Raw genomic sequence first — 7,954 nt, 5'->3', positions numbered from 1 at the left:
CCACATTCCCTTTCGTTAGGGCGGTGGGGTTAGTGCGTAAATGCATTTAACAGCGTTAAAATAATTGTGTTTGCTCGCAAACGAAAAAAAAACCGACTTCAATTACATCGAAGAGTAATACAACGTAGATCGACGAAAAAATAGTAATACTTTGTTCGTATTCCATATAACGCGACATTATAAAATTGTAGAATTATATAATGTTCTACTGTTATTTCTAACATTTTGTTAGCGATTGTAGGCAGAAATTTCATAAAAGGCCCGTCGTCGATTCGCGCGAAGCGCTGACATCGCTTATTACGGCGGGTTTTTTAGTTGAAGCGGATTTATATTGAATTACGGTTTATGTCTTTTTTTAATATCTAAGATTTTTATTTTTGTGTTACCCACATTAGGAAATTCTAAAACATTTTTGACTATCATATCAAAAATTGACCGCTCCAGCGGGGTTCGAACCCGCGTCTCCGACTTGCCGTGTCGGCGCTCTAGCCAATTAAGCTATGGAACGATACACCCGCTCGAGCGAAATTTTCGATATGATAATTTTTAATTTTCGGTTTAAGCGAACCGTGGCGCCGTCTATAGTGAGCTCTTTACAGAAACCCGTAACTATTCAAAGTTTCATATTACAATGAAAATCTTTGACAGGAGACGACACCGTGCTATTTTTAATATCTAAGATTTTTATTTTTGTGTTACCCACATTAGGAAATTCTAAAACATTTTTGACTATCATATCAAAAATTGACCGCTCCAGCGGGGTTCGAACCCGCGTCTCCGACTTGCCGTGTCGGCGCTCTAGCCAATTAAGCTATGGAACGATACACCCGCTCGAGCGAAATTTTCGATATGATAATTTTTAATTTTCGGTTTAAGCGAACCGTGGCGCCGTCTATAGTGAGCTCTTTACAGAAACCCGTAACTATTCAAAGTTTCATATTACAATGAAAATCTTTGACAGGAGACGACACCGTGCTATTTTTAATATCTAAGATTTTTATTTTTGTGTTACCCACATTAGGAAATTCTAAAACATTTTTGACTATCATATCAAAAATTGACCGCTCCAGCGGGGTTCGAACCCGCGTCTCCGACTTGCCGTGTCGGCGCTCTAGCCAATTAAGCTATGGAACGATACACCCGCTCGAGCGAAATTTTCGATATGATAATTTTTAATTTTCGGTTTAAGCGAACCGTGGCGCCGTCTATAGTGAGCTCTTTACAGAAACCCGTAACTATTCAAAGTTTCATATTACAATGAAAATCTTTGACAGGAGACGACACCGTGCTATTTTTAATATCTAAGATTTTTATTTTTGTGTTACCCACATTAGGAAATTCTAAAACATTTTTGACTATCATATCAAAAATTGACCGCTCCAGCGGGGTTCGAACCCGCGTCTCCGACTTGCCGTGTCGGCGCTCTAGCCAATTAAGCTATGGAACAATACACCCGCTCGAGCGAAATTTTCGATATGATAATTTTTAATTTTCGGTTTAAGCGAAAAAAAATTATCATATCGAAAATTTCGCTCGAGCGGGTGCATCGTTCCATAGCTTAATTGGCTAGAGCGCCGACACGGCAAGTCGGAGACGCGGGTTCGAACCCCGCTGGAGCGGTCAATTTTTGATATGATAGTCAAAAATGTTTTATGTCTTTTTTATTAAAAATATGTAATGTTCATGTTTTCACACAGCTCCGATGCACGACTGGAGTTTACCCCTTCAGATCAACTGTCTAAATAGGCACAAAAAGGCTTACTAGTCTAAGAAATATATTATTACTATATCAAATTGTAAATAAATGAATGCAATAACGCCATCTATCGGAACCTAATTGCGTTATTAGAAAACGTCTGAACGCCATCGCTAACAAGGTCATTCGTTCAGTAGATTTTACTGTTCAATTTTTTCATTCCGGGGCCTTAAATGAAAATCGATTCTTAAGGAGAAAACTCCAAAAACAGTCAACTAAATACGCCATATCAGATATAGCTCAAAAAGTTCGAGTCAAATCTCAATTATATTTAAATGGGACCACATGACAAGCACCACCTATCGATTAAAAAAAGAATCATCGATATCGGTCCACCCAGTAAAATAGTAATGAGGTTAATATAACGTTGGTCGACGTAAAATAGCCAAGTAAATACCCAGTATTAGCGATAACTCAAAAATTAAAAGCTCAAATATATTTATAACGAATAAACTGCTACTCTCTACTCTAGTGGAATATTGTAATTTGATCGATAGTGAACGAAGTAATTTCAAAACATTTTGATAGATGGCGTTGTGGCAAAGTATTGAACATGGCCACAGTCGTCTTAACATCGTCATGTAAATACGTGTCATCAAAGATTACTCAAAAATTGCTCATTATATCTCAATCATATTTAAAACGGACGATATGACAAGTATTAGCTTTTGATTTATACAAAAAAGATCAAAATCAGTGCACCCAGTAAAAAGATATAACGTATAATACAACGTAGGGTGACGAAAAAACCGTCAAGTAAATACGCAATATTAGATATAACTCACAAATTACGAATCAAATCTCAATTAAATTTGAATGGGACCACGTGACGAATAGTAGCTTTTAATTTATATAAGAAACGTCAAAATCGGTGCACCCAGTAAAAAGTTATGAGGTATAATACAACGTAAGGTGACGAAAATAATGTCAAGTAAATACGCGTTATCAAAGATTAATCAAAAAGTAGTTATCAGATCTCGATAAAATTTATATGTGACCACATGATAAACATCAGCTTTCGATTAAAGTAAAAATTATCAAAATCGATACACCCAGTAAAAAGTTATTGCAGATTTTCAAGAGTTTCTCTCGATTTCTCTGGGATCCCATCATCAGATCCTGGTTTCCTTATCATGGTACCAAACTAGGGATATCCCCTTTCCAACAAAAAAAGAATTATCAAAATCGGTACACCCAGTAGAAAGTTATGTGGTATAATACAACGTAGGTCGACGAAAAAAGCGTCAAGTAAAAACGCATTATTAGATATAATTCGAAAAGTAGTTGTTAGATCTCAAATAAATTTAAATGGGACCAATCGGCACACACCACCTTTCGATTAAAACAAAATTTGTCGAAATCGGTCTACCTGGTCAAAAGTTCTGATGTAACATACATAAAAAAAAAAAAAAAAAAAAAAAAAATACAGTCGAATTGAGAACCTCCTCCTTTTTTGGAAGTCGGTTAAAAAGAGGCATTGGCATTTGCAAATTTAAGACTTACGTAATAGTTTATACCCCAATCTTTCCGTGGATGTCGCAAGAGGCGACTAAGGGATAACACAATTCTACTACCACCTTAGAACTTAAAAAGCCGACCGAGGGCGGGATAACCATCAAACCGCTGGCTTTGAAATACACAGGCCAAAGACGTGCAGCGTCTTTGGTGCGACAAAAGCCAGCACTGCGGTCACCAACCCGCCTGCCCAGCGTGGTGACTATGGGCAACACACATAAGTTAACGCCATTTTTGGCGCAAACTTGTGAAGGACTATGTCCAGCAGTGGACTGCGATAGGCTGAAGTGTAATAATTTATATAAATTAAGAATTACGACAATTATATAAGAAAAACGTGAAAACTAAATTATTTACGTTGGTGAAGAAGAATATTATTTGACTATGTCACATGAATTTAATGCAATGAATATTCCACCACATAATTAAACGTGTATCTATTTCAATGACATTAGCTTGCTTAACGAAAGGGTTAGCCAACTTATTGAACGAATATTTTAACATGCTGGCTGCGACATGTAACAAGCCCTTAGAATATTGCGTTCGGTTTTATAAAAGAAGACATACTCGGTATTAATTTCATTGTTGTATTATTTGAAATATATTGAGAGCTTTACAATGGAAACTAATACCGTCATTGTTCCCTTGTTATAAATTGAAATTGAAGTCAATACAATATAAATGAAACACAATAACGTTATAAAATTATTATTTGTTTGAGTTTTCGTAATAGATTTACGCTAAGAATGTCTTCGTTACTAAGTTAAAAATATATCACGACGGACAAAGGTGCTATGTGTATTACCTACTTTGAAGGTTAGTAACAACTTTTAACTCTTACTAATAATATTCTTGGAAAAGTTTATAAGAATTATATTAGATGGAAGTGTAATGCGAGCTTAGATGAATATTTTGAATAACTCTCAGCTACATTTTTCTTCGAAATACCTTATACAATTCCAAGTTGCACGTGCTTGTAAATCGATACATTGATATCGATATATAGAATATATATATATATAGAATATTGATTCTTAGTAATCCAAAGTGCATTTCAAGTGCAAAGCTAACTCGAACATATTGATACTTAAGATCGCAGTCAACCGAGAACAAAGACGGTTACCGACCTCTGTATTGAAACGAAACTTAGGGAATCAGGTTATATTAGGTTAACAAGAAAGTCAAAAACCCAGCTAAATAGTTCAATGATCAATTTACAATTAAATATGGTAAATATAGAAATTAATTTTCACTTCCTATATGAGTGGATTGGCTTTCAAATAGAAACATTTTGCTATTGCTAAATTCCTTTTTAACCGACTTCGAAAAAGGGGGAGTTTCTCAATTCGACTGCATTTTTTTTAAATGTGTGTTCAGACCTTTTAACTGGGTGGACCGATTTCGTTGTTTTTGTTTTAATCGAAAGGTGGTTCTCATGTGTTCCCATTTAATATATGTAGCTATACGAGTCGGCTGTTAACTATAACACAAGCATTATGTTGCTTACTATACAACAGACGACCGTGTGTGTATTGTGTAGAAAAAAATAATAATCGAGATCTGACAACCACTTTTCGAGTTATACCTAATAATTCGTATTTACTTGACTATGTTTGGTTTTACACTACGAACCTACGCTGTGTTGTTCATAATTATCTGTTCACTGGATGTACCGATTTTGATGATTCTTGTTTTAATCTAAAGCTGATACTGATGCTGTCTTGTAGTCCCATTTAATCGAGATACGAAGAGGACATTTTGAGTAATCTATTTTATCGTCTACTTACTTTGTATTACTTGTCAATGTAATTAAAGTTGGTTTTTTTCGTGAGCAAACACAATTATTTGAATCATGTGTGTATTGAATGTAATCTGTAACTAAATTTCATCCATTAAACAATGAAAAGAATCGATCATTGTGTTTGGAAGATTCCAGATTACCGAAATTAATTATATGTGATATTGAAAACTGTCTTTACTCCGAAATGTTCATTGATTAATAAATATTCCGAGGTTCATTGTTACAGTAATTGAAATGACGCGAAATAGACGTTGGAACATTCGAGATTAGGTGAAGGGGGAAGAGTGGGGTAGAGGGATACAGAGGGGAAGTATTCACGAGTCACGTGGTGCGAATGAAAAGCTGTGCAGTATCAAATGACTCGTTTTCATTGGACATCGACACGTGACTTCGAGCTTTAGCTAATACGACTTCAGTTTCTGATATAATAGTTTACTTCAGCGACTTTGTCCGCTTATTTCGTTGACAATTTAATTTATGTGCAAAAAATATTTGATAAAAATATTAAAAAATAAAAATACTTTGCTCGCAATTTTTTTTTATTGCATAATGACGTAGTGCTTTTAAAAGTGCGTTTTAATAATTTCTTGAAAATAAATTAGATAATATTTTAAAAAAAAACGTGCCAATAACTTTTAAATAATCAAAAAAATGAAATTTAAAACGATTCATTTAAACTCAATGCAGTACTTGAGGCAGTACTTTTATCCGTAATTTTTCCGTGATGCTTATAAACAACGCTACGATCATTTCATTTATGTAGATGAAAAACAAAAACATAAGTTCAAACAATCACAGTATTTAAATTAAAAGAACGACGTAAAAAGCTCCAAAAATTACGTATTGTTGTGATAAATTTAAACGTTCTGTGGCCTTATTTTTATATTAATAAGTAAACGAATTGTTGTGAAGGAGGCGAGTAGGCGTTGTTTTGTGTTTTTGTCAAAGTACCAACGGTGTATAATGGGATATTGTTTCAATGATGCCTACCATTGACCTTTTGGCAACTTTAACAAGTTTAGGGACAGCTATTCGCGAATTTCAACAGAAAACGATTTTAAATAAATGGAATGGACTTATATAAAATATAATATTGTAATTTACAATTTCCTGAACAAAGATTTTTTCAAGAACTCCAAAGAAAGTAATAAAAGCTTCACAATCGACGGTGCCCAGGAGGATTTTCTCCTGTGCCGGGTGTCCGGAAACACACACAGTGCACAAGCACAAACGCTTAGACCATGACAAACAACTGTATATGCCAATGCTAATGCCATGTGCGGGATCAAACCCGCGACCGCCAACGCAACAGCCATTTTTTTATTACAAAGATGTCAAATCAGCATACGGACCGTATGATGGTGCTACTACATGAATAATACAATTGTTTATCATGTGCGGTGATCGAACCCGTGATCGCTGGCGGCAACAACCAGCGCTGTGACCGCTGCGCTAACGCGCCGTCAAGTAGTCAGTAAAGAAAATTTTTGTAACTTAATATTCCTGAGATAATATAAAAGAGAATACGATTCAAGAACAAAAATACCAAATATGGCATGACACGGTCTGATACAACTTTTACTTTTACTTTTACTAACAACCGAGATCGACTGCTTAACGTACGTGCTCTCCGAGGATCAGGGTTTCCCGATAATCAAACAACCCAAGCGGAAAGTCGAGCGAGAATCGAAATCACAACCCGCGGAGTAGAAAGCAGGGCCACTACAAACCGCGTCAACGGGCTAGTCAAATCCTAATTCCTAATATAGCGTACATAACTAATACGTAGGGTACATTCGCTAAAACTAAGAATAATTAATTTTGCATTAATTTTCATATTATGTTTCGTATACCAGTACCTACTAGTAAGTATAATAAAATTATTGCACTTACATTATAATTGGGTTATTTAGACTATCAAAGGTATTAAGTTTAAAACTAAGCGATTGCTGGTGCATATGTGAGCGTTAATTATTATTTTTATGATGCAAATATATTGTAAAGTTTTCATCTCACTGGCATTTCTCCGACTTGATATACATAACAATAAAATTTTGCCTATATCACTCCTTAATAGTGTAGCTTTTTTTGGTGAAAGAATTTTCATGATCGAATCAGTATTTGCAAAGATAACCCCCTACAAACCAAACAAAGTTAGAAACTTTACCTCTTTATAATATTAATATAGTATAGATTGATTTCAAAATAAAAAGCAAACATTTAGATTACAAACGGTATTATATAATCGACATAACGAATCTTTAAAGCGGATTAAGCAATAATTTTATTTAAATACAGTTCTCTTAATTAATTTAATCCTAAAGCGTTTATTGTTAAATTAATTTTACAAACGATTTTAAGATATTATCCACTTTTCGAACGCCGTCAAAAGATAGATTTTGATTCAGCTGAATTTTAGATATTAAAATATATACATCGTTATTAATAGGGACGAGTGGGGAGATTAAAAAAAACAGATATCCATGCCGGAAAAAAAATGTACGAACAAAATTATTCATCCCTAGCGAGAATCGTACTTAACTGAGGTAGGGCACAGCAGGAATTTCCTGCTCAAAATTTGGAGCAGCCCGACTGGAGTAGTACCTCGACCTTACAAAAGATCACAGCTAAATAATACTGCTTTCAAGCAGTATTGTGTTCCTGTTGGTGAGTAAGGTGACCAGAGCTCCTGAGGGGATTGGGGATTGGGTCGGCAACGCGCTTGCGATGCTCTGGTGTTGCAGGTGTCTATAAGCTACGGTAATCGCTTACCATCAGGTGAGCCGTACGCTTGTTTGCCGACCTAGTGACATAAAAAAAAATAAAAATCGAACCCACGACGGCCGGTATCTTACGAGCACTTCTGCACCAAAAGGGTTGTT

Source organism: Melitaea cinxia, chromosome 9 (genome assembly GCF_905220565.1).
Source record: "Melitaea cinxia chromosome 9, ilMelCinx1.1, whole genome shotgun sequence".
Taxonomy (NCBI): Eukaryota; Metazoa; Arthropoda; class Insecta; order Lepidoptera; family Nymphalidae; genus Melitaea; species Melitaea cinxia.
This window is presented reverse-complemented; position numbering follows the sequence as displayed.